The following is a 27,913-nucleotide window of genomic DNA, read 5'->3' as shown; positions in this document are numbered from 1 at the left end:
AGTGCCATTGCACTCCAGCCTGGACAACAAAGTAAGACTCAGTCTAAAAAAAAAAAAACATAAAAAAAAAAAAAGAATACTGGTTGGCCGTCGTGCCGCATGCCTATAATCCCAGCACTTTGGGAGGCAGAGCCAGATGGATCACCTGAAATCAGGAGTCCAAGACCAGCCTGGCCAACATGGTGAAACCTCATCTCTACAAACATACAAAAATTAGTCAGGTGTGGGGGCACGTGCCTGTAGTCCCAGCTACTCAGGAGAAGGCTAAGTCACAAGAGTCACTTGAACCCAGGAAGTGCAAGTTGCAGTGAGCCAAAATTGCACTCCTGCTCTCCAGCCTGGGTGACAGTGGGAGACTCTGCCTCCAGGGAAAAAAAAAAGAAGAAGAAGAAAAAAGAGTTAAGCCAGCTGAAAATGGAAAAAGGCTGGCAGAACCAGCACGTGCAGAAGCCTGGAGGCAGGAGGGAACACAGCACATCTGGGGAACTGAGCGAAGGCATGGGTGGCTGGAGCTAGGAGATCACAGGGCAGCGAGGAGCAAGGCTGGAGAAACCGATTGCAGCCAGACCACACATGACATGGGAGACTTGGGTCAGGATTCCAACTTTCATGCCAAGACTAGAAGAAAAAAGAAGCCACCAGTTAGCTTCAAGCAATGTGTGACATGTTGCCCAGCAACCAAGGTCAAGTGTCACCTCCAAGCCACAACTGGACCAGCCTCCCCAGCTCCTTTCACTGTGAGCACAGAATACCAACTCACCCATGTCCCCAGTGCCCAGCTCCCTCCAGGAGGCAAAGGTTGGAGTTTCTTTCCTTGGTGTATTCCCTGGGGAGCCCAGCATGGCGCTAAACAAATCAGTCAAGTCACCTGACATGCAAGACAGCAATCTGCTTTAGGCCAGCCCCTGCGTAAACCACCTGGCTTGCTTTCAAGAAACTCCAGGTGTCTTTACCCATGTCTACATTCATTGTCATTTCAAGCTTTTCATGCTGAATTTTGAGTCATCAAAATCATCTGGACTGGGCGCAGTGGCTCACCCCTATAATTCCAGCACTTTGGGAGGCCAAGGCAGGAGAATCACTTGAGCCCAGGAGTTTGAGACCAGCATGGAAAACACAGTAAGACCCTATATCTCTACAAAAAATTTTAAAATTAGCAAGGCATGGTGGTCCACACCTACAGTCCCAGCTACTCAGGAGGCTGAGCTAGGATCACTTGAACCCAGAAGCTTGAGGCTGCAGTGAGCTATGGTCACACCACTGCACTCCAGCCTGAGCAACACAGCAAGGCCCTGCCCCCTAACAAAAAAAAGCAAAAATCATCTGACCCTACAGTCTAGCTGAAAGGTAACAGGTCTGATGTGTAACTGATTGTTTCTTTTTGAGTTTTCAAGTCTCCATTCTGGGAAATGAAATAGGTGGGAGAGGAGACAGGTCATAATCGAGAATGTGTTTATTTCACCAGTTGGCTTCATCATGCAGCCAAGCTGCCTGCTGTCCCTGAAATTAGCCTGCAGGGTTTGGGAACCCCTTTCTCATGAGCAGTGGCGTGTGGTGGGCTCGGGGGTCAGAAGTGACAAGTATGTGGCCCAGCATGGTGGCTCATGCCTGTAATCCCAGTACTTTGGGAGGCCAAGGCAGGCAGATTACTCGAGCCCAGGAGTTCAAGAACAGCCTGGGCAAGAGTGAAACCCCATCTCTACAAAAAATTAAAAAACGATTAGTCAAGCACACTTGTACTTCCAGCTACTTGGAAGGCTGAGGTGGGAGAATCACTTGAATTTGGGAGGTGGAGGCTGCAGTGAGCCATGACTGTGCCACTACACTCCATCCTAAATGACAGAGTCAGATCCTGCCTCAGGTAAAGGAAAAAAAGAAAGAAAGAAAGAAAAGAAAAGAGAAAGAAACGATGAGCATGTTGTGCCTGGCTCCACTCTTGGTCCAACTTTGATAAGTTATAAGCCCTCTGGCTTTGCTGTTCCTTGAATGTAAAATTGAAGTTAAATGAGGATTAAATGGACCCGGCATCTCTGCCCCTTCCTTCCCGTGTCCTGTGATTTGGGGTAATTTCTCTGGCTTCCTGGAAGGTCAGTAAGGGTAAAGCGAGAGAGGACACCACAGTCACCTCTGCCCTGGCCACAGTCCTGACTGTGATGACAAGTTAAGGAAGAAACCAGGAACAGACACAGTCCTGGGAAGCTCTGGACACATCCGGGCAGATCTAAGAGAAAGCGTCCCAGCCTCACTCCCCCACTACCACTTTTCATGGGGTTTTCTGTTTATCTGTATGCTTATTTTTTACCTACGTTAAAAATTCCATTCCCTATTTTTTAAAAAAAGATCACATTTTTTAAAACAAACTTTGGAACACTACCATAAATTGAGAATTATTAACACTTACGCAAAACAGATGATCTACAGAGGAAGAATATGAAATAAATCTTGGACATGCTGAATTCAGAATACTTTTTAGACATCCAGGTAGAGATATCCAGTAGACAATTAGGTATTAGCAGATGGAGTTCTCAAGAGCAAAGACTGGGATAGAGAGGAAAATGTTGGATTTGCCCACGAGTGAGGCCATAGACATGGCTGTGACTGTTTAGGGAAAGAAGAATGACAGAAGGGTCTAGGGCTGATTGGTGGAACATCAACATTTAATGGCCAAATACAGGAGAATAAGCCAGAAAAAAGAAAAAAAAAATTGAAAGTGGTAGGAGGAAAATGAAGAACATGTCATGAACCATTAAGCAAGAGGAAAGAGCGTCTCAGGAGTAAGAAGTCACTCTCTGCAGGCTGATGCATAGTTGCCGGGGGGGGGGGTGACATGGATTATGTGTGATTCTCAGCAAGTCAGTTTTTACTCTACCTCTTTCTGACTGACTTGACACAAGCAACAACCCAACAGAAAACCAATTCTTCTGAGAATGGCTGCAAGTTTTTATGTGCTATCTTTTGAGGTGAGAAACCAAGCCTGAGCTCTTCTTTCTCCTGATTCTCAGGAAGGAGGAAGGCAGATGTGAGAACACTGTCTGGGTCTGTGTGTCACTGGGCAGCATCACTGTTAAAAGGTTAGCACACAGATGTGAGCTCACTTTTCTCCTTCTTCCATGTGACTGAAGTGGTTGAGAAGGTTGTCACTCCCCCACTGTCAGAGATAGCCAGGGCCAAACCTACTGCTTGGGCAGAAGAGGCCAGGGTAGGCGTCCAAGGCCAGATCAGCAGTCAGCCAGGGCAAATGGGCTTGCTCTGGTTCCATGACCCAGGGCAACTGACAGAAAGGAGTGAAACGCAGAGAAAATCTCGGTGTGTTTGGGAACTGAGGAGATGAAAAGGGTTCATCTCATGGCCTGCTTTAGTTTGAAACAATTTAAGCTTAACTAGATTCCAAAAAACCAGCATTTCCACATGAACCAGCTGGGCTCATTCCAGTCTTCTACCCTGCAGTTTGCTGCCCAAGTCCAAGTTAAGAATAAAATGCACAGTCCTTTTGTTTTCCATTCATCAGTGCAAATATTTAATACAAATCTTTCTCCCAGGGACCCTGTAGACTTGAAAACAGTGGCTATAGATTGGAGACAACTCTGATATTCCAGGGATCCCCGACCAGAATAATAGGAAATTACCGTAATTTCTCAATTTCTAGCACCACACACATAAACTGCATCACACACACACAGAGGTAAGCTTACCTAACTCTCAGAAAATCGCACAGATTCAACAAGAATAAATATTAATTAATGTGTTCCTTAATGGCTGGTGAATAATAATGTTAACTAAAAGAAAAACAAGTTTTATTTTTAAACCCACTATTGCCCCCCACCAAATATTTAAATCACCGAGTCTAAACTGACAGAACAGCAAATTAATATGGTCCTTTGGAAGGGAAATCTGGTGGTACATATTAGAAACCAACCCTGTTATTTGTCGCTTTTTTTTTTAAATGACAAAACATTAAGTTTGATAAATCATAGTACATTCTTATAATGAATACTATGTAAACACTTTAAAAATGACATGCTTGTGTGAGAGCTAGCTTTGAAGGAGACACAAAGTTTTTACAAATTATTCTACTGAATGATAGCTAGTATTTGTGGAACACCTATGTACCAGGGCTGTGCTGACTGACTGTACACTTGCTGTTTAATTTTATATAACCTCACAAGGCAGGTAGCATACTAACCTCATTTAACAAATAAAATGGAAGCAGAGGCTTAAGTTTATTATATAGTATCACTGAGGGAGGACATAGCAGAATCAGGATTTAAAACCACGAAACCTTGATTTCAGAACCTACACTTCCACTCACTGTGCCAGTGTGTCATAAAGTATACATACTTTTGAATAAATTATTTAATATGCATCAATGTTACATATTTCTTAATATACAGCAATGTACATAAAACATCAACGTTATGTATTTAATATACATCAATGTATGAGTTCACAGCTCTTCTCACTAAGGATTTTTGGGTTTCTTTAGTAAATTTTAAGAAAACTGTTACAAATAAACAGTACAGATGATACAAATAAATGGCAAAAGTAACAAGGAGGCACTTCAGTGACTGAAAGTTTGGAGAACAAAACTCTCACCTTCTCAAAAGGCACTTTCTTCTTTATAAGCTGCAATATTGTATGAAATTTTCACAACGATTACATATTACCTCAAAGAGTTTTTTCAAAAAAATAAAACCACCCCTCCTGAAACATTTTTCAAATAAAACAAAAGTAAAAGCACTACCTTAATGTGTACTCTCAGAAACTGGAAACATCCTTCATATCTAACATAAGAGTTAAATGCAGTTATCAACTTGATTAGTCCTTAATCATTACATTAATGACAGTAAGAAAAACAGATCATACTATACTGCCAATTGTTACAAGAGCCTGAGTATACATATACTATATATCATGATAAAGTCTCTTCAGACCCAAAATTAAAGGTGAAAAGAGAAATGAAAATAGGGAGAGATGATATAAGGCTTTTCCCTCAACTAATTTGCTCTAATCCTAACTTTGTAATACATGTGTTTAGAACAAAACAATGCTACAATGAGCATCTAGGTTAAAACTGGTATCAGAGAGGCAACTCCAGAATAGACATATACAATATGCTCCTTGATGGAAAGATCTGCTAGTGAGAACTGACTCCTTCCCATATTCATCGATAAATTTAGCACAATTCTAATCAAAATCTCAATGGGATTTGTCTTAAAACTCAAAAGATAATTCTAAAATTCACCGGAAACAGTAAATTCATGAGAATAGCTAAGAAAAATTTGAAAACGAGCATACTTTCCCTATCAGATATCAAACTTCTATAAAAAACCACAGGGGAGGGCAGGTAATGGAATAAACACAGACAGACCTGTCACTGGAACAGAACTGAGAATCCAGAAAGAGGCCTTATGTATGCAGGAAGACCTTGTGGCATTTGAAATATGAACAAGTCAGTGAACTGAGAGATGCAAAAGCCTATCCATTTGGGAAAAAGTTAGATTCCTACCCTCACACTAGACACAAAAGGAAATTCCATACAAACTACATGAGCTCAGTTAATATATGAAAATTTTTAAAAGTTAATCTTGGGATGGTAAAGATTTTGCTGAACAATAAAAAAGAACCCAAAAGCTTTAAAGAAGTGAACGATTTTCAAGTTGAATAATGAATTTTTTTAAGTGAAATATCTGACCACATAAGTTAAAACTTCTGTATAAAGACATCATAAACAAAATTAAAAGACAAGTAACAAATGAGAAAATACATGTACAACATATAACGAAAGATTAACCATTGTGATATCTAAAGAACTCCTATAAAGCAGTAAGAAGAAAAGATAAACAACCCAGAAGGGGAAAACTGGGCAAAGGTATGAACAGGCAATATCCAGAAGACTAACATAACACCTAGTAAACTACAATCTAGGGGATTAAAAAAAAGTCATGTTTTTTGAAACAAATTACACATATTTACATGATATCAGAATGGGAAAGACCCTTTAAACTTGAATCAACAGACAAAAATTACCAAGAAAAATTACTAAAATTTTCATAGACTTAAAAAGACCTCTGTACTAGCATATGTCTAAATCAATGTGAAAAATTCTAAGATTTATCTAGGCAGGAGAAGAAACACAGTTAATAAAAACTCAAAAACCTCATTATCAAACAACGTGATTATAAATTAAAAAATACTTTTTTTAAAAGTGAAAACCGGGGCCCGGGTCAGCGTGCCCTGCCAGCCGGCCGCGTGACTGCTGCTCCTCCTGCTGTGGGACCCCTGAGCGCGCAGCTGCTTCGCTCTCCCAGATCCAACAGAAAGATCTCAGAGTAAAGAACTTAAAGAAATTCAGATATGTGAAGTTGATTTCCATGGAAACCTCATCATCCTCTGATGAGTTGTGACAGCTTTGCTTCTGATAATTTTGCAAACACGAGGCTGCAGTCAGTTCGGGAATGCTGTAGGACTCGCAGCCAGTGCAGGTCCTCTGGACCTCTCAGGGTGGCGATGAAGTTTCCAGCTAGAAGTACCAGAGGAGCAACCAACAAAAAAGCAGAGCTCCCACAGTCCTCCGAGAATTCTGTGACTGATTCCGACTCCGATTCAGAAGATCAAAGTGGGATGAATTTTTTAGAGAAAAGGGCTTTAAATATAAATCAAAACAAAGCAATGCTTGCAAAACTCATGTCTGAATTAGAAAGCTTCCCTGGCGGCCGGGCACGGTGGCTCAAGCCTGTAATCCCAGCACTTTGGGAGGCCGAGGCGGGTGGATCACGAGGTCAAGAGATCAAGACCATCCTGGTCAACATGGTGAAACCCCGTCTCTACTAAAAATACAAAAATTAGCTGGGCACGGTGGCACGTGCCTGTAATCCCAGCTACTCAAGAGGTTGAGGCAGGAGAATTGCCTGAACCCAGGAGGCGGAGGTTGCGGTGAGCCGAGATCACGCCATTGCACTCCAGCCTGGGTAACAAGAGCGAAACTCCGTCTCAAAAAAAAAAAAAAAAGAAAGAAAGCTTCCCTGGCTCGTTCCCTGGAAGACATTCCCTCCCAGGCTCCAACTCACAATCGAGGAGACCTCGAAGGCGTACATTCCCAGGTGTTGCGTCCAGGAGAAACCCTGAACGGAGAGCTCGTCCTCTTACCAGGTCAAGGTCCCAGATCCTCGGGTCCGTTGACACCCTACCCATGGAGGAGGAAGAGGATACATACATGTTGGTGAAAAAGGAGAATACCATGGACAGCTACATGAACGAAGATGACATGCCCAGAAGTCGTCGCTCCAGGTCATCCCTGACCCTTCCACATATAATTCGCCCAGTGGAAGAAATTACAGAGGAAGATTTGGAGAACATCTGCAACAACTCTCGAGAGAAGATATATAACCATTCACTGGGCTCTTCTTGTCATCAATGCCGTCAGAAGACTATTGATACCAAAACAAACTGCAGAAACCCAGACTGCTGTGGCATTCAAGGACAGTTCTGTGGCCCCTGCCTTCGAAACCGTTATGGTGAAGAGGTCAGGGATGCTCTGCTGGATCTGAACTGGCATTGCCCACCTTGTCAAAGAATCTGCAACTACAGTTTCTGCCGGCAGTGAGATGGATGGTGTGCAACTGGGGTCCTTGTGTATTTAGCCAAATATCATGGCTTTGGGAATGTGCATACCTACTTGAAAAGTCTGAAACAGGAATTTGAAATGCAAGCATAATATCTGGAAAATTCACGGCCTGCCTTCTGCTTCTCAAATCTTTCTTGTTAAAGTTTCCAATTTTTTCACTGAAACCTGAGTCAAGGATCTTGATGATCAGCCTGTTTTATAAGAAACTTCAATTAAGGTAATCTCAGTAGATGTGTTTCTGGAGCATCACAGAAGGTAAATGCCTTCCTGCAGTTTCTTCTCTGCTCCCAAGCCCCACCTCATAGCATCCCCCTCTATTTCCAGTGGTCCTCTCTAGCTGCTTAGTTTTGTAATTTCTTTTAAAGTATAGTTTTATGAAAGCGTATTTTATTTACTTGGTGTTGAAATAGCCCTCATTAAAGCTAAGCACTTAGAAACACAGTAATAGTATTAACTAACTAGAGAATTTCAGAGAACAGCCTTCTAACTTGTTTACATAAAAACAAGTATGATTTAGCATTCATACTAGTTGAAATTTTTAATAGAATCAAGGCACAAAAGTCTTAAAACCATGTGGATAAATTAGGTGATTACTGCAGATTGGAGTTTTTACTTCAGATGCCTCTCAAACCCATGTATTGTGCTTATGTTACAAGTTGTTGTCACAGTTGAGACTTAATTTCTGCTAATTTCTTGTGCCCGAAGGGTAAGTGGTGCATCTAGCTTACACAATCATGATTCAAAGGTTGGTGGGCAAGTAATACTTAAAATTGTGATAGAAAAGCTATCTGGAAATTACGAGTAGGCCGATTTGAATTTTCAATATAAAACTTTAAGTATGATTGTAGTTTGCCAAGTTTATTTCAGTTCACTTGTAAGGTACTGCAAATAAATTCTTGGACAATTTTGCTTGGAAACTTGATATTAAAAACTAGTCTGTGGTTCTTTATAGTTTCTTGAAAATTTATAAACCCAGGCACAGGGTTCAAGTTTAGATTTTAAGCACTTTTCTAAGAATGAGAAGTGCCTTTTTGGAGATGTAACTTTCAGCAGTTTGTTAACCTGACATCTCTGCCAGTCTAGTTTCTGGGCAGGTTTCCTGTGTCGGTATTCCCCCGCCTCTTTGCATTAATCAAGTTATTTGGTAGAGGAGGAATCTAAGTGTTTGTGTGTCCGATTTACTTGCATGTGTAAACCATTGCTGACTCATTCAGTGTTTGATGCATGATTGGACCTTGAATCGATACATGTAAATACAGCTGTTGATCTGTAATGCTTTTATATAAAAGTGTCTATTTTGATAATAAAATGTTTGTCCTAACTTGTCTGCTTTTTAAAAAATAATCTTACTGTACTTAATTCTAATTTTTTTCTCATATTTAAATAAAAGGCTATTTCCAACTTTTCTAAAAAAAAAAAAAAGTGAAAACCATTAAAACTTGACGATGCCTGGGGAAAATGCAAATCAAAACAATGACATGACAGTTTTCATATATCATATTGGCAAATATCTAAAAAGTGAGAATGCCCAACATTGGCAAGGGTACAGGGCACCCAACATTCCCTTACATTACTGGTGGAATTTTTAACAACATGAGAAAACAGTTGTGATGTTTTCCTTTTTTTTCTTTCTTTTTTTTTTTTTTTTGAGACAGAGTCTCACTCTGTCACCTATGCTGGAGTACAATGGCACAATCTTGGCTCACTGCAACCTCCACCTCCCCATTTCAAGCAATTCTCCTGCCTCAGTCTCCCAAGGCGCTGGGATTAATTTTTGTATTTTTAGTAGAGACGGGGTTTCACTATGTTGGCCAGGGTGGTCTCAAACTCCTGACCTCAGGTGATTCACCTGCCTCAGCCTCCCAAAGTGCTGGGATTACAGTTGTGAGCCACCATGCCTGGACAACTTCTTATTTTAAAAGTACTATAATTACAAACCACAGGAATTTGCAAAAAAGTACACAGGGAAGTCCAAAGTACGCTCGCCCAAATTTCTCCAATGTTGTAACTTATGTGACTCTAGTACACTGTCACCATCAGGAAACTGACCTTGGTACAATCCCAAGTTTATTCAGGTTTCACCAGTTTTGTATGCAAAATGGGACTTGAGGATGCTAGGATTTGTATGCAGTATGCATTTGTGTGGTTGCATGAAATTTTATCACATTTGCAGCTTTGTATAAGCACACCTGAGATACAGAACTGTTCCATCCCTACACAGCTCCCTCATGCTACCACTTTAAACCGCACCACCCCTCACCTCCCACTCCTAACTCCAGACCACTAAATCTGTTCTCCATCTCTGCAGTTTGTTATTTCAATAATGTTACATAAATGCAATCATACAGTATGTAACCTTTAACTCTCTCTCTTTTTTTTTTTTTTCGAGACAAAGTCTTGCTCTGTCACCCAGGCTGGTATGCAGTGGTGCAATCTTGGCTCACTGCAATCTCCGCCTCCCAGGTTCAAGTGATTCTCCCGCCTCAGCCTCTCGAGTAGCTGGGATTACAGGCGTGCGTCACCACGCCTGGCTAATTTTTGTATTTGTTGTAGAGACATGGTTTCGCCATGTTGGTCAGGCTGGTCTTGAACTCCTGACCTCAGGTGATCCACCTGCCTTTGCCTCACAAAGTGCTGGGATTACAGGCAGGAGCCACCACGCCCAGCCTTCACTCAGTATAACTCTCTTGAGATAACCCAGCAGTACAAATCAGTTGTCCTAATATATTAAAATTTAGCATGATATGCACTTGAGTGTATATAAACATTTATAATAAAGTTTAAAACATTAAAATGTGAATCAAAGGTGTATGAAATCCCTGTTTCACTGACACAGAACAAGGATTCTGAGATACAAACTTTGAAAACTGGTAAACTAATACAAGTCGAGTACAATCCATTACAGGTTCAGTATTCCTTATCTGAATGCTTTGGAGCAGAACTACTTTGGATTTGAAATTTTTTCAGATTCAGGAATATGTGCATTATATACCGGTTGAGCATCCCAAATCTGAAAGTGCAAAATCCAAAATTCCAAAATCCCAAAACTGTGAGTGCCATTAGGACACTCAAAGGAAATGCTCACCGGGGCATTTCACAGTTTGGATTTTTGGATTAGGGATCCTCAGCCTGTACAAGCACTTTATAGAAGAAAGGCCCAGGGCTCAGTGCTATGACTTATCAGTGTTTACAAGAGTACGTGGTTTACAAGAACGCCTGGTTTTGCACTTTTTATGGCCAAGTTCTAGATTCTGGTTCTTTCCCAACCCAGTTGAATATGTTATATTCAAATATGACCACTTGCTCTTCTTCTCAAATGACCACAGGTTTGCTACCCTTTCAAGTTCTTCCTAATGATTGAGGAAACGAACTCCTCTTAAATTTCCAGATCTGTGTAGTGCTTTAGCTAGCACCACACCTCAGGTCCAATTCTCCCGTCTCTGTGTACAGCAGGTCCACATGACAAGACCTCCCTCAGAAAGGGCTACCCCAACCTAGGACAGATTCAAACAAACTCTTCTCCCTCTCCCTCCCTCCAGGTGCCTAGATCCCCTATCTCCTTCCTCCCTAGGCTAACTGGCTGTCTTCCAGAGAGCTCAACCCCACTGCCTATCTGTTAGCTAACTGGGTGTGACAAACCAAGTTCTCACACCTTCAGGTTTAGAAGGCAAACACTCCAGGAACTTACTTCTCGATACCAATACCTTCACAGTAATTTCCCTGCCTTTCCAAAGAGTACTCTAAACAGGTAAAAGCTATAATACAAACTCTATATATTTTTGTTATACAGATACCAAAAATGGCAGCATTTTTGTTTCAATTTTAAAAATCTGGTTGATATGGTTATCGCTCTAACAATATTAGATCTAAATGGAATTTGAAGTAGTGGTAAAAGGCTGGTTGTGGTGGCTCACATCTGTAATCCCAGCACTTTGGGAGGCCAAGGTGGGAGGATTGCTTGAGGCCAGGAGTTTGAGACCAGCCCAGGCAACAAAGTGAGATCCTGTCACTATGAAAAATAGAAAAAATGAGCCAGGCGTGGTGGGGTGTGCACCTGTAGACCCAGCTACTTGGGAAGCTGAGGTGGGGGGATTACTTGATGTGGGGAGGTTGAGGCTGCAGTGAGCCATGACTGTACCACTGCACTCAGCCTGGGGAGACAGAGTGAGACAATGTCTCAAAAAATAAAGAAAGGAAAGGAAGAAAAGGAATGGAAAGAAGGGAAGGAAGGGAAGGCAGGAAAAAGCAGAGGAGAGGAGGGGAGGGGAGGGAAGGAAATGAAAGGGAAGAAGAGGGAAGGACGGAGAGAGGGAGGGAAAGGAAGAAAAAAGAAAGAAGGGAAGACAGGAAGACAGAAAGAAAGAGCAGTGGTAAACAGCTTGGACTCTTGAGCCAGACTGCCTGAGTTAGAATCAGGCCTCTGCCACTGTACTACCCGGATCAAGTGTTAGTCAGTTTGTGTGGCTCAGTTTACTCATCTGTAAAATGGCAATAAAAGCTACCTGCCTCATGGGACTGTCGTGAGACTTCAGTAATACATGTAAAGCATTTAGGCCACTGCCTAGCACACAGTAAGTATTATCTGTAAGTATTAACATTTATCTCTACTACAGTCCAGATTCACTTCTTTGTGATATTTCTCTATTCCTCTTGGACTCTTTGCAGTTCAACCTGCTTCTAAAACTTCCTTACCAAGAAACAATGACAATGTCAAGAATTTTATTTCTTAAATTCATCTTGGTTAGTCAAAACTACTAGAACAAATTCTCTTTTACGTCTAGCAGTTATTAACATTTCACTAAATATAAATACAAGCATTTAAAGTACGGGAGTAACGGAACAAATGCCAAGCCAAAAGCAGGCTATCTATGAGAACATATACATGGCACTTCCATTTTTTTTTTAAAAAAGGGAGGAATAATATGGTCATATGGATGTTTGTCTATGCATCAAATGGCTCTGAAAAGTTTCACAGCGGCCTACTGACAGGGAGAACTGGCTGTTTGTGGGAAGGGATAAGAAGACTTTTCACTGTACATGCCTTGTTATCTTTCAAATCTGAAGCAGCAAACGCATTACCTAGACAAGATTTAATTTTTAAAATGGGGGTGCAGAGGTGACTCTAAATAAGTACTCTGGAAGCCAGGTGCCAAATCTCAATTTGCTATGACCTGTGTTATCTTGGGCAAGTCGCTTAACTTCTGAGTCTCAGACAAAGCAAGGAGCAATAAATACTTCTAGGGTCTTTTTTTTTTTTTTTGGAGACGGAGTTTTGCTCGTTGCCTAGGCTGGAGTGCAATGGCGTGAACTCGGCTCCCTGAAACCTCCACCTCCAGGGTACAAGCGATTCTCCTGCCTCAGCCTCAGGAGTAGCTGGGATTACAGGCACACAACACCACACCCAAGTAATTTTTTATATTTTTAGTAGAGACGGGGGTTTAAGCATGTTGGCCAGGCTGGTCTCAAACTCCTGGCCTCAGGTGATCTGCCCACCTCAGCCTCCCAAAGTGCTGGGATTACAGATATGAACCATCACACCTGGCCCTAGGTTCTATTCTAAAAGTTGTATTATCTCAATGGGGTAGTAAACAGATGGTACTTTCTTTTAAGATATGAGAGAGGTAATAATCCAACATTTTGTAAAACAAGGCAACTTTTTTTGTGGACTTGATTTGCAAATACAGTGGACCCTTGAACAACACGGGTTTGAGCTGCATGGGCCCATTTATATGTGGATCTTTTTCAACCAAAGGCAGACCTGCATATACGGAGGCCCAACTTTTCACACACCCAGGATCTGCAGGGCCCACAGTGGGGACTTGAGTATGCCAGGATTTTGGTAGAAATAGGGGTCCTGGAACCAACCTCCTATGGTATATGTCCTATGCATATACCATAGGACAACCGGACTACTTTCACAGTGTTAAGAAACATAAATCTGTCAAGCCTATTAACCTTTCCAGATCATTTGTACTATTCTTACATAGAAACCCTTCTTAGAGGGGGTCTAATATATAGGAAACACCTACATACAATATTCTGCATATTAGGGCCAGGCGCAGTGGCTGATGCCAGTAATCTCAGCATTTTGGGAGGCTGAGGCGGGCAGATCACCTGAGGTCAGGAGTTCAAGACCAGCCTGGCCAACAAGGCGAGACCCCGTCTCTACTAAAATTACAAAAATTAGCTGCGCATGGTGGTGGGTGCCTATAATCCCAGCTACTTGGGAGGCTGAAGCAGGAGAATCGCTTGAACCCGGGAGGCAGAGGTTCCAGTGAGCTGAGATTGCACCACTGCACTCCAGCCTGGGTGACAGAGCAAGACGCCATCTCAAAAAAAAAAAAAAGAATATTCTCCATATTAGTTTCTCTTGCACAACTTTAAAAGTGTTTTAAATGAACACATCTATATGCTATGCCATGAAGTCAGCAATAAAATACATTAAAACAATTAATGTTTAAACATATAAACAACTATATACAAGAACTTATTATATTTAAAGGCATTTATTATCAAACACTGAAAAAAAAAGTAACATCTCGAATCGGTAACAGCTATAACTGAGGACAGACTTTATTTCAGGAACATATATGTAATCACTTTTCATCCTAACATTCATCTGGCAAAGTAGGTTTGTTTGTTTATTTGTTTTTTTGAGACAGGATCTCTCTCTACCACCCAGGTTGGAGTACAGTGGCACCATCATGGCTCACTCCACAGTGACCTCAGCCTCCCGGGCTCCAGTGATCCTCACACTTCGGCCTCCCAAGAAGCTGGAACTAAAGGCATGTGCCACCATGCCCGGTTACTTTTTGTATTTTTTGTAGAGACAGGGTTTTGCCCTGTTGCCCAGGCTGGTCTGAAACTCCTGAGCTCAAGAGATCTGCCAGGTGTCAGTCTCCCAAAGTGCTGGGATTACAGGTGTAAGCCAGGCCCTAAGTAGGTGTAAAAATCCCTATTTAACATAAGAAATTGAGGCACCATGAAGATAAGGCCACAAGTCTAAGAGCTGGGAGAGCTGGAAGCGCCCCCACCCCCCCACCCCATCCCTTAGATTTGAGCTCAGTATACCAAACCAAGGGGGCAGGGAGGGCTAACTTAATGTTAGCTGGCAGGCTGGTATCAGCTTGCAGCAGAATTTTCATTGATTTATTGGAAAATGGGGAAAAGTAAGGACACAAAAGTAAACTTTTTTTTTTTTTTTTGAGATGGAGTTTCACTCCCATAGCCCAGCTGGAGTGCAATGGCGCCATCTCCGCTTACTTCAACCTTTGCCTCCCGGGTTCAAGTGATTATCCTGCCTCAGCCTTCGGAGTAGCTGGAATTATAGGTGCACGCCACCACACCCAGCTAATTTTATAATTTTAATAGAGACAGGGTTTCACCATGTTAGCCAGGCTGCTCTAAAAGTAAACTTTTGAATATAACTAAATGATTCCATTTAAAGATCTTTTATTCTGGCCGGGTGCAGTGGCTCATGCCTGTAATCCCAGCACTTTGGGAGGCCGAGGAGGGCAGATCATGAGGTCAAGAGATCAAGACCATCCTGGCCAACCCCGTCCCTACTACAAATACAAAAATTAGCTGGGCATGATGGTGCCTGCCTGTAGTCCCAGCTACTCAGGAGGCTGAGGCAGGACAATCACTTGAACCAAGGAGGCAGAGGTTGCAGTGAGCCAAGATCGTGCCACTGCACTCCAGCCTGGCGACAGAGCAAGACTCCGTCTCAAAAAAATAATAAGTAAAATTTATTGTGAGAGATTCTGTTCTTTCGAATTGTTTGAGTGAAAATATCCTTTTGTTAAAAGAAATGATGGTGACATGAGATAGTGGTGTGGTATTTGTTTGTAGTGGCTGTACCTGGTAGAAATAAAAAATCAGGCTACGCACGGTGGCTCACGAGGTCAGGAGACCAAAACCATCATGGCCAACATGGTGACACCCTGTCTGTACTAAAAATACAAAAATTAGCTGGGCATGGTGGCACGTACCTGTAATCCCAGCTATTCAGGAAGCTGACGCAGGAGAATCACTTGAACCCAGGAGGCAGAGCCTGCAGTGAGCTGAGATCACGCCATTGCACTCCATCCTGGTGACAGAGCGAGACTCCATCTTAAAAAAAAAAAAAAAAAATCAGCATTTCTATTGTAGCCTCCTAATTTTGGGAACATATTTCTTTAGAAATCTAAAGTCTGGCCCTGTACATCATTATGGCCCCAAAATAATATGGGACTTTACACACAGATAACACATGCCCCCTCAAGACTCTCTCTTTAACCTCTACCTTATTCTGTTTGGATTAGGACATTTGGGGATGTGAACTGAGAATAAAGTTGAGTATAAGCAATCCAAAACCATGTGCTGACACTGGACCCTGGAAGAGGACTCTCTTCAGAATCTTTTTCATCTGTTAACTTTTCTCTGGGCCCAAACTTTTTTTCTTTTTTTTTTTGAGACAGAGTTTCACTCTTGTTGCCCAGGCTGAAGTGCAATGGTGCAATCTCAGCTCACCACAACCTCTACCTCCCGGGTTCAAGTGATTCTTCTGCCTCAGCTTCCTGAGTAGCTCAGATTACAGGTATGCACCACCACAGCCAGCTAATTTTGTATTTTTAGTAGAGACAGGATTTCTCCATGTTAGTCAGGCTGGTCTCAAACTCCTGACCTCAGATGATCCACCCATCTCGGCCTCCTAAAGTGCTGGGATTACAGGCGTGAGCCAGGTAGCTTCAAACTTTCTTATTTATTTATTTGAGATGGAATTTCGCTCTTGTTGTCCAGACTAGAGTGCAATGGTGTGATCTCAGCTCACCGCAACCTCTGTCTCCCGGGTTCAAATAATTCTCCTGCCTCAGCCTCCCGAGTGGCTGGGATGACAGGTGTGCACCACCACACCCACCCACCTAATTTTGTATTTTTAGTAGGGACGGGGTTTCTCCATGTTGGGCAAGCTGGTCTCAAACTCCCGACCTCAGGTGATCCTCCTGCCTTGGCCTCCCAAAGTGCTGGTATTACAGGCGTGAACCACCACACCCGGCCTGGGCTCAAACTATCTTTTCCTAAGAGTCCCATCTTTGAGTAGTACTGCTACATGGCAATCACTACTCAAAAGAAGCTAACTTGAGGTGTCCAATAATCACCTTTCATTTAAAGTCTCTTTCAGCTTGACAAAATAAAAACTTTCAATCTTTTGTCAAACTTCCAAATGAAAATTAGTCTATATATGTATATATATGTGATTATATATGTATATATACATATGTGGTTTTATCAGCCTGTTTATAAACTATTTCCAAAATAAATTGACCTGTAAATTCATTTATTAAATGAGTAGTTTATAAACTACTTGATTTTTGCAAGTAGTTTATACACAGGCTGATCAAACTGAAGAAATTTCTTAAAATAATTACACTGTATAGGTAGCAAGTAAGTTATTTACTGTTCTCATTAGCATATCTTATTTTTACCTATCCTTTAAAAAGCATCTACATTAAACTGTTTTATGTCCACAGCTACACACTGAAACAACACTGTCAGTCACAACATATTAAATTCAAATTTAAACTATGAAGAGATCCAGTTACCTTTAGTCTTACATGTACTTATATATACTTTTAATATACTTCTTGATGTTTTATGATGCACAAACATGCAGCTCTTGCAGGATATATAGCTATGAGAATCTTTAGAGTGTATGCTTATTACATGGTTCAAAATTCTTTTTTTAAAAAAAGTCAATTTCAAGAACTTAAGCAAACAGTAAAGTACTCCTTCCATGCCCCAATGTTAAAAGGCCCATTTATTTTAGACTACCTGTTTCAAAAAAAATCTAAAATTGGGATACAAGATGGTTGATTAGGAGCAGCTCAGGATTGCTGTTCCCAGCGAAAACACAAAGGGTGAGTGAATGCCGCATTTCCAGACAGATTTTTATTGCCCACAGACCAGGAGATTCACAGGCAGAGGAGCCCCACGGGTCACCAGCATGGCTGTTTTGGCCAGCGCAGCTGTTTCGGCCAGCACGGCTGTTTTGCCAGGCGCCCCAGCGCAGCAGTTCTCCATACAAAATACACGGTCCGGGCATCGTTTTAGCTGGCAATTGGAGCTCAGGGAAGACAGAATCGTCCATTCAACTGATAGAAAAGGGGACTGAAACAGAGAGCCAGGCCAGGAGATTCCCGGGCAAAAAAAAGCCAAGAATCTCAGCGCGGCTGTTGCAGCCAGCGCAGTGGGTCACTGCATGGGAAATCACACAGATCCCGGCACCTTTTCAACAGGTGACTGGAACACCTGGAAGACAAAAAAAAAAAAAGGCTCTGAGGCAGGGAGGCAGGTGATCAGGCTCGGCTGGTCCCACCCCAACAAAAAAAAACAGCACTCTGAAATGCTCTGGACTGAGAGTTTCACAGCAAGCACAGCTGAACCCAGGACAGTCCAGCCCTGTGGGGGAAGGGCATCCGCCATTACCGAGGCACTGCACCACTATGGAGGCAGTCCACCATTGCTGAGGCAACCCGCCATTACAGAGAGAGTCTGCCATTATAGAGGTGAGCCGCTATTGCTGAGGCAGTTCTAACTACACTCATATAAACAGGACTGCAGGGAAGTTCACACAGCAGCTGGGCGGAGCCCACAGCAGCTCAGCAAAGCCTCTGCAGGCAGTGACTAGGCTGCCTCCTCGCTGGTCAGGGCAGCCCTGAAAAAAGTCAGCAGCACAACAGAAACTCATAAATAAAGCCCTAAATCCCCGGGACAGAGCACCTGGGGAAAAAAAGGGGGGTTTATGAGTTCAGCTGCAGCAGACTTAAATGTACCTGCCCAGCAACTCTGAATGAACAACAGAGCTCACAGCTCAGCACTTGAGCTCCTATAAAGGACAGACTGTCTCCTCAAGCAGCTCCCTGACTCCCGTATATCCAAACAGTCACCTCATAAAGGAGAGCTGAGACTGACATCAGGCGGATATCCTTCAGGGACAAAGACAGCAGAAGAAACTGGCAGCAACCCTTACTGTTCTGCAGCCGCTGCAGGTGATCCCCAGGCAAGCAGGGCCTGGAGTGGACTTCAGCAGTCCTAGAGCAGAGGGGCCTGACTGGCAGAAGGAAAACTAAGAAACAGGAAGAAATAACTTCATCATCAACAAACTGGACGTCCACTCAGAGACCCAATCTGAAAGTCAACAACTACAAACACAGGTGGATAAATACAAAAAGATGGGAAGAAACCAGTGCAAAAAGGATGCAAACACCCGAAATCAGAACACCTCTCCTCCTACAAGGGATCACAACTCCTCACCAGCAAGGGAACAAGGCTGGATGGAAAAAGAGTGTGATGAATTGATAGAATCAGGCTTCAGAAGGTGGGTAATAAGAAACTTCTGTAAGTTAAAAGAACATATTCTAACCCAATGCAAAGAAACTAAGAACCTTGAAAAAAGATTTGAACAAAATGCTAACGAGAATAAACAACTTAGAGAGGAATATAAGTGAATTGATGGAGCTGAAAAACACAATATGAGAACTTCGCAAAGCATACACAAGTTTCAACAGCCGAATTGACCAAGCAGAAGAAAGGATATCAGAGGTTGAAGATCAACTCAATGAAATAAAATGAGAAGGCAAGATTAGAGAAAAAAGGTAAAAAGGAATGAACAAAGTCTCCAAGAAATATGGGACTATGTGAAAACACCTAATTTACATTTGATAGGTGTACCTGAATGTGATGGAGAGAATGAATCCAAGCTGGAAAATACTCTTCAGGATATTATCCAGGAAAACTTCCCCAACCTAGCAAGGCAGGCCAATATTCAACTCCAGGAAATACAGAGAACACCACAAAGATATTCCTCAAGAAGAGCAACCCCAAGGCACATAATCGTCAGATTCACCAGGGTTGAAATGAAGGAGAAAATGCTAAGGGCAGCCTGAGAGAAAGGTCGGGTTACCCACAAAGGAAAGCCCATCAGACTCACAGCAGATCTCTCAGCAGAAACCCTAAAAGCCAGAAGAGAGTGGGGGCCAATATTCAACATCCTTAAAAAAAAGAACTTTCAACCCAGAATTTCATATCCAGCCAAACTAAGCTTCATAAATTAAGGAAAAATAAAATCCTTTGCAAACAAACAAGTACTCAGAGATTTCATCACCACCAGGCCTCCTTTACAAGAGCTCCTGAAAGAGGCACTAAACAGAGAAAGGAACAACCAGTACCAGCCACTCCAAAAACATACCAAATGGTAAACAGCATCAACACAATGAAGACACTACATCAATTAACAGACAAAACAGCTAGCATCAAAATGGCAGGATCAAATTCACACATAACAATATTAACCCCAAATGTAAATGGGCTAAATGCCCCAATCAAAAGACACAGACTGGAAAATTGGATAAAAAGCCAAAACCCTTCGGTGTGCTGTATCCAGGAAACCCGTCTAACATGCAAGGATACACAAAGGCTCAAAATAAAGGGATGGAGGAAGATTTACCAAGCAAATGGAGAGCAAAAAAAAAGCAGGAGTTGCAATTCTCATCTCAGATAAAATAGACTTTAAACCAACAAAGATCAAAAGAGACAAAGAAGGACATTACATAATGGTAAAAGGATCAATGCAACAAGAAGAGCTAACGATCCTAAATATATATGCACCCAATACAGGAGCACCCAGACACACAAAGCAAGTTCTTAATGACTTACAAAGAGACTTAGACTCCCACACAATAATAGTGGGAGACTTTAACACCCCATTGTCAATATTACACAGATCAACGAGACAGAAAATTAACAAGGATATCCAGGACTTGAACTCAGACCTGGACCAAGCAAACCGAATAGACATTTACAGAACTCTCCACCCCAAATCCACAGAATATATATTCTTCTCAGCACCACATCACACCTACTCTAAAACTGACCACATAATTGGAAGTAAATCACTCCTCAGCAAATGCAAAAGAACAGAAATCATAACAAACAGTCTCTCAGATCACAGTGCAAACAAGTTAGAACTCAGAATTCAGAAACTAACTCAGAACCGCACAGCTTCATGGAAACTGAACAACTGGCTCTTGAATGTTGACTGGATAAACAATTAAATGAAGGCAGAAATAAAGATGCTCTTCGAAACCAACCAGAACGACGACACAACATACCAGAATCTCTGGGACACATTTAAAGCAGTGTCTACAGGAAAATATATAGCAATAAATGCCCACATGATAAGCAAGGGAAGATCTAAAATTGACACCCTATCATCAAAATTAAAAGAGCTAGAGGAGCAAGACCAAAAAAACTCAAAACCTAGCAGAAGACAAGAAATAACTAAGATCAGAGCAGAACTGAAGGAGACAGAGACACAAAAAACGCTTCAAAAAATCAGTAAAACCAGGAGCTGGTTTTTTGAAAAGATCAACAAAATAAACAGACCACTAGTCAGATAACAAAAAAGAAAAGAGAGAATAATCAAATAGATGCAATAAAAAATGATAAAGGGGATATCACCACAGATTTCACAGAAATACAAACCATCATTAGAGATTATTACAAACATCTCTATGCACATAAACTAGTAAATGTGGAAGAAATGGATAAATTCCTGGACACTTGCATCCTCCCAAGCCTAAATCACGTAGAAGCTGAAACCAATAACAAGGTCTGAAGTTGAGGCAGCAATTAAGAGCCTACCACCCAAAAAAAGCCCAGATCCAGATGGGTTCACAGCCAAATTCTACCAGACATACCAAGAGGAGCTGGTACCATTCCTTCTGAAACTATTCCAAATAATCCAAAAAGAGGGAATCCTTCCCAAATCATTTTATGAGACCAACATCATCCTGATACCAAAACCCGGCAGAGACTCAGCAAGAAAAGAAAACTTCAGGCCAATATCCATCATGAACATAGATGCAAAAATCTTCAATAAAATACTGGCAAACCGACTGCAACAGCACATCAAAAAGCTTATCCACCATGATCAAGTAGGATTCATCCCAGGGATGCAAGGCTGGTTCAACATATGCAAGTCTATAAACGTGATTCACCACATAAACAGAACCAAAGACAAAAACCACATGATTATCTCAATTGATGCAGAGAAGGCCTTTGACAAAATTCAACAGCCCTTTATGTTAAAAACCCTCAATAAACTAGGTATTGACGGAACGTATCTCAAAATAATAAAAGCTATTTACGAAAAATCAGCAGCCAATATCATACTGAATGAGAAAAAAATGGAAGCATTCCCTTGGAAATCTGGCACTAGACAAGGATGCCCTCTCTCACCTCTCCTATTCAACATAGTATTGGAATTTCTAGCCAGAGCAATCAGGCAAGCAAAAGAAATAAAGGGTATTCAAATAGGAAAGGAGGAAGTCAAATTGTCTCTATTTGCAGATGACATGATTGTATATCTAGAAGACCCCATCGTCTCAGCCCAAAATCTCCTGAAACTGATAAGCAAATTCAGCAAAGTCTCAGGATAAAAAAATCAATGTGCAAAAATCACAAGCATTCCTATACACCAATAACAGACTTAAACAGAGCCAAATCAAGAATCAACTGCCATTCACAATTGCTACAAAGAGAATAAAATACCTGGGAATACAACTAACAAAGGATGTAAAGGACCTCTTCAAGGAGAACTACAAAACACTGCTCAACGAAATAAGAGAGGACACAAACAGATGGAGAAACATTCCATGTTCATGGCTAGGAAGAATCAATATCGTGAAAATGGCCATACTGCCCAAAGTAATTTACAGATTCAACACTATCCCCATCAAGCTACCAATGACCTTCTTCACAGAACTGGAAAAAACTACCATAAACTTCATACGGAACCAAATGAGAGCCCGCATAGCCAAGTCAATTCTAAGCAAAAAAAAACAAAGCGTGAGGCATCACACTACCAGACTTCAAACCATACTACAAGGCTACAGTAATCAAAACAGCATGGTACCGGTACCAAAACAGAGATATAGACCAATGGAACAGAACAGAGGCCTCGGAGGCAATACCACACATCTACAACCATCCAATCTTTGACAAACCTGACAAAAACAAGCAATGGGGAAAGGGCTCCCTGTTTAATAAATGGTGTTGGGAAAACTGGCTAGCCATGTGCAGAAAGCAGAAACTTCCTGACACCTTACACTAAAATTAACTCCAGATGGATTAAAGACTTAAACATAAGACCTAACACCATAAAAACCCTAGAAGAAAACCTAGGCAAAACCATTCAGGACATAGGCGTAGGCAAGGACTTCATGACCAAAACACCAAAACCATTGGCAACAAAAGCCAAAATAGACAAATGGGACCTAATCAAACTCCACAGCTTCTACATGGCAAAACAAACAGTGATTATAGTGAATCGGCAACCAACAGAATGGGAAAAAATTTTTGCAGTCTACCCATCTGACGAAGGGCTGATATCCAGAATCTACAAAGAACTAAAACAGATTTACAAGATAAAAACAAGCCCATTCAAAAGTGGGAGAAGGACACGAACAGACACTTTACAAAAGAACATACATGAGGCCAACAAACATGAAAAAATGCTCATCATCACTGGTCATTAGAGAAATGCAAATCAAAACTACATTGAGATACCATCTCATGCCATTTATAATGGCAATCATTAAAAAATCTGGAGACAACAGATGCTGGAGAAGATGTGGAGAAATAGGAACACTTTTACACTGTTGGTGGGAGTGTAAATTAGTCCAACCATTGTGGAAGACAGTGTGGCGATTCCTCAAGGACCTAGACAATCCCATTACTGGGTATATATCCAAAGGATTAGAAATCGTTCTACTACTATAAGGACACATGCACACGAATGTTCACTGCAACACAGTTTACAATAGCAAAGACCTGGAACCAACCCAAATGCCCATCGATGATAGCCTGAACAGGGAAAATGTGGCATATATACACCATGAAATACTATGCAGACATCAAAAACGATGAGTTCGTGCCCTTTGTAGGGACATGGATGAACCTGGAAACCATCATTCTCAGCAAACTGACACAAGAACAGAACATCAAACACTGCATGTTCTCACTCATAGGTGGGTGTTGAACAATGAGAACACATGGACACAGGGAGAGGAGCATCACACACTGGGGTCTGCAGGGGGTAAAGAGGGGAGGGACAGTGGGGGGTGGGGAGTTGGGGAGAGATAGCATGGGGAGAAATGCCAGATATAGGTGATGGGGAGGAAGGCAGCACATCACACTGCCATGTGTGTATCTATGCAACACTCTTGCATGTTCTTCACATGTACCCCCAAACCTAAAATGCAATAAAAAAAAATCTAAAATTTGGTAATAATAATTCTGCTTAAATTCCCTATTAACCTAGGATCAAAAGTTATTTTTAGTTCTTCTAGTTTCTTAAATACTTGAAATGTGCTGCTGCATGTTTTCCTTATTTATTCAATTTATTCCTAATTTATTCAATTAACTAACTTCAGGTGGAAGTTACTTAGGAGATTAAAGTCCTTTCCCAAAGTGAAAATAACATAAAAATTTTGCATAAAAGACACTCAATGTTTCTCAAAGGGTATCTGAGAGTCTAATCAGCCTATTACCTTGGTTCGGAATAACCACCACCAACAAATGTGAGCTTTTTGTCACATCTATGTATTTTCCTCTGTAAACTAATAACTACATTTTAAATGCATTTTCAGAATTTTCATTTGGCCACGTGATAATTATTCCCCCTGTAAAAAGCTACAGGATTTTGGTTTAAGAGCAAATGAGATAGAGTATCTCGTCCATGAGAAGGCTAAGTGGAAACATCCGCACCCTGCAGCTTGTAACCAATAACAAGACAAACTCCAATGCTAACTTGTTCATGTAATCAACAATATGTGAGTCGAAATAAACTAGTGAGCTATACATTTCTGTCCACATACCAATTTACCAGTCAACAGGAGGGGAAGAAATTGCTCAAATGTGACTACTGTTAACAAACATGTTAATAAACATCTAAATATTAGACATAGTCTCTATTAAAATCGTAATCTATCAATTCTGAATTCATTCCTTCAACTTGTTATGTTTTTAATCCCCCCAAAAAAGAAAAACAAAAACAAAAAACAGCAGCCACCTTTAAAATGTAAGTTCCTCCCTTTTTCAAAATAACTTGCTTAGGAAAATTTAATGCGTTAAAATAAAATGTAACGGACAAACCAATTACAACATAAAAAAAAAAAAAAACTAAAATGACCAGTAACACAAACCAATCGCTCAAGTTTAGCAAAGCGTGTGTTTTTAATCTGTTGTGGGTATCCTATTATACTAATAACAAGGTTTAAAAGTCATCCCAATGCCTAAACCACCACCATACACATAACATACTGGTCCTTTACTCCAATGAAGCTTAAACGCAGACCCAAACTCAGACCATTTCCCCCTTCTGGCACGCTGAAATATACGAGGAGAAATCCAAGAAATCAGATACGTTAAGTGCCGGTATCTTCTTCCAGAATAGAGTCAAACTCGTGTTTGCCCGCAAATGTCACCGTCCCATTAAGTCTGCAAATTCTCACTAGCGCTGGAGTACAAAGAGGCCTGACCACGGAAACACCTGTCCTAGCACCAGGAAGACACTGGGAAACGCAAGCCCCCTGAGTCCGCGCCGGCCCCAAAGCTTCGGCGGCAGCGATGAGGGGACAAGAGGTGGCCGCTGGCCTCGCGGGTGCGGCGGACAGGGTCCCACACCCCCGGCCCGCCTCCCGAGAACCGGGAAACCTGTCAGGCCGGCCGGGACCCGCCCTCCTCAGACCCTCCGCTCCAGCCCAGCGCAGCCCCCCGCCCGCCCCGGCCTCCCGGCTGCACTCTATCACCTCATCCCGCCCTGGCGGCCTCGCGGCCCCGCCACCTCCGCCGCGCGGCATGAATTCGGGCCGCCCCTGGGGCAGGAGCGCCAAGCCGCCGCCCCCCGCCTGGCCCCGGTCCCTACCCGTCCGTTCCCCCGCGGCCCGGTCCCCGAAGGCACAGGCCCGAGCTCCCGCCGCGCGCTCCCCAACCCCAGCCTCCGCCCTCGCCCCAACGGCTACCTGGAGGCAAGAGCGGCGAAGCACTTCACCCAGGGCCCCAGGTCGCAGAAAGTCCGGTGCTCGGGGTCCCGCTCCTTCTCCCGCTCCACGTGGTAGGCGCAGATGGAGAGCAGGATCCCGGAGGCGCACACGGGTCTCGGGCCACCGGCTCCCACCGCGGCACCTACACTCTTAGGAGAACAGGCGCCGCCATCCTGCCCCTCCGCCGCCACCGCCTCCTCCCACCTGCTTCCGCCTCCACCTTAGCAGCCACCGCGCCCCATTGGCTCGGTCGCTTGCGTGAAGGGCGGGGCCCGGGGCGAGGGGCGGGGACGGAGACGGGGTGAGGGGCGGGCCCGAGCGGGAGGGAGTTAGGGAAACCGTTGCCAGGAACACGTAGCATGGATCTCACTGTGGATGGCTGGGTGAGCCCTCGGCCCCTCCCTCTGGGATGGCAACCAGTTGCCATCCTTTTTCCCTTTTCCGTCATTATCACTTGATATTTCTGACACAATCCAAATCACCCCTGGCCAGTGCTTGGGGCACCTGAGCCATCCTCCTATGACCTGATCTTCCCACCACCACCTCCAGGTACTTTGTGTTCAACCTATGCAAAACTGTTCTTTTAATGTGCAAAACTATGTTTTAAATTTAAAAACTATATATTTTTTTTTTTTTTTTTTTTTTTTGAGACGGAGTTTCGCTCTTGTTACCCAGGCTGGAGTGCAATGGCGCGATCTCGGCTCACCGCAACCTCCGCCTCCTGGGTTCAGGCAATTCTCCTGCCTCAGCCTCCTGAGTAGCTGGGATTACAGGCACGCGCCACCATGCCCAGCTAATTTTTTGTATTAGTAGAGACGGGGTTTCACCATGTTGACCAGGATGGTCTCGATCTCTTGACCTCGTGATCCACCCGCCTCGGCCTCCCAAAGTGCTGGGATTACAGGCTTGAGCCACCGCGCCCGGCCTTAAAAAACTATTTTTAAAAAATGATTTATGGGCCGGGCGCAGTGGCTCGCGCCTGCAATCCCAACAGTTTGGGAGGCTGAGGAAGACAGATCACTTGCGGTCAGGAGTTTGAGACCAGGCTGGCCAACAGTCCGGTGAAACCCCGTCTCTACTGAAAATACAAAGATTAGCTGGGCATGGTGGTGGGCGCCTGTAATCCCAGCTACTCAGAAGGCTGAGGTGGGAGAATCACTTGAACCTGAGAGGTGGAGGTTGCAGTGAACCAAGATTGCACCACTGCACTACAGCCTTGGTGACGGAGTGAGACTCAAACTCAAACTCAAAAAGAAAAAAAAAAAAAAAGAAGGCAGGGTGCGGTGGCTCATGCCTGTAATTCCAGCACTTTGGGAGGCCAAGGCAGGTGGATCACGAGGTCAGGAAATTAAGACCATCCTGGCTAACACAGTGAAACTCCGTCTCTACTAAAAATTCAAAAAATTAGCTGGGTGTGGTGGTGAACACCTGTAGTCCCAGCTACTCGGGAGGCTGAGGCAGGAGAATCGCTTGAACCTGGGAGGGGGAGGTTGCAGTGAGCAGAGATTGCGCCACTGCACTCCTGCGTGGTCGACAGAGCGAGATTCCATCTCAAAAAAAAAAAAAAATTAATCAGGCGTGGTGGTGCATGCCTGTAATCCCAGCTATTCGGGTGGCTGAAGCACAAGAATCACTTGAACCCAGGAGACGGAGGCTGCAGTAAGCTGAGATTGTGCCACTGTACTCTAGCCTGGGTGGCAGAGTGAGACTGTCTCAAAAAAAAAAACATGTAAATGCTTGTAATTGAATATTTTTCCCTTGCGCATGTTGACAGCACAGAGTTTAGCTTCAAAATGCCTCACAAAGAGGTAAGAGTGGCCATTGTTAGTGAGGCAATGGAGTATGAGAGAGTGAAAATAAATCTAAATTCAAAGGCAAGATTAGGCACTTGCAAGCCGAGTGCCCCTGATAGCTCTCAGTCCCAGTCTGCTCACTGTAAATTGTAGCTAACACAATCTCCCAGTCGGAGTTATGGTGAGACCTATGCATTAAGAAACTGGCTCCTGGCCAGGCATGGTGGCTCACTCCTGTAATCCCAGCACTTTGGGAGGCTGAAGCGGGCGGATCATAAGGTCGGGAGTTCAAGACCAGCCTGGCCAACATGGTGAAACCCCATCTCTACTAAAAATACAAAAATTAGCCAGGCATGGTGGCGCATGCCTGTCATCCCAGCTACTCAAGAGGCTGAGGCAGGAGAATCGCT

General features: G+C 42.9%; 1 protein-coding gene and 1 pseudogene across 10 annotated transcripts in view; one reads left to right on the top strand and one right to left on the bottom strand.

The window, feature by feature from the left end:
• Window positions 1-25,896, bottom strand: part of LOC135276782 (multidrug resistance-associated protein 1-like) — a 50,119-nt gene extending 24,223 nt beyond the window's left edge. For 9 of the 10 annotated variants that reach the window (XR_010344338.1, XR_010344339.1, XR_010344342.1 and 6 more), the window contains exon 1: window positions 25,690-25,896. The gene's annotated coding sequence lies outside the window, so the exon portion shown is untranslated. Of the gene's footprint in view, window positions 1-15,615; window positions 15,719-25,689 lie in introns of those variants that run through there. The other variant, XR_010344341.1, reaches the window with a different exon arrangement.
• Window positions 71-8,941, top strand: LOC105720975 (cell division cycle-associated protein 7-like; annotated as a pseudogene).
• Window positions 25,897-27,913: the final 2,017 nt, after the last annotated feature.

This window comes from Aotus nancymaae, unplaced genomic scaffold, assembly GCF_030222135.1.
Source record: "Aotus nancymaae isolate 86718 unplaced genomic scaffold, 86718_ANA_hifiasm-v0.15.2.pri h1tg000028l, whole genome shotgun sequence".
NCBI lineage: Eukaryota > Metazoa > Chordata > Mammalia > Primates > Aotidae > Aotus > Aotus nancymaae.
The sequence above is the reverse complement of the archived record's forward strand: the minus strand, read 5'-3'. Positions and strand labels throughout refer to the sequence as shown.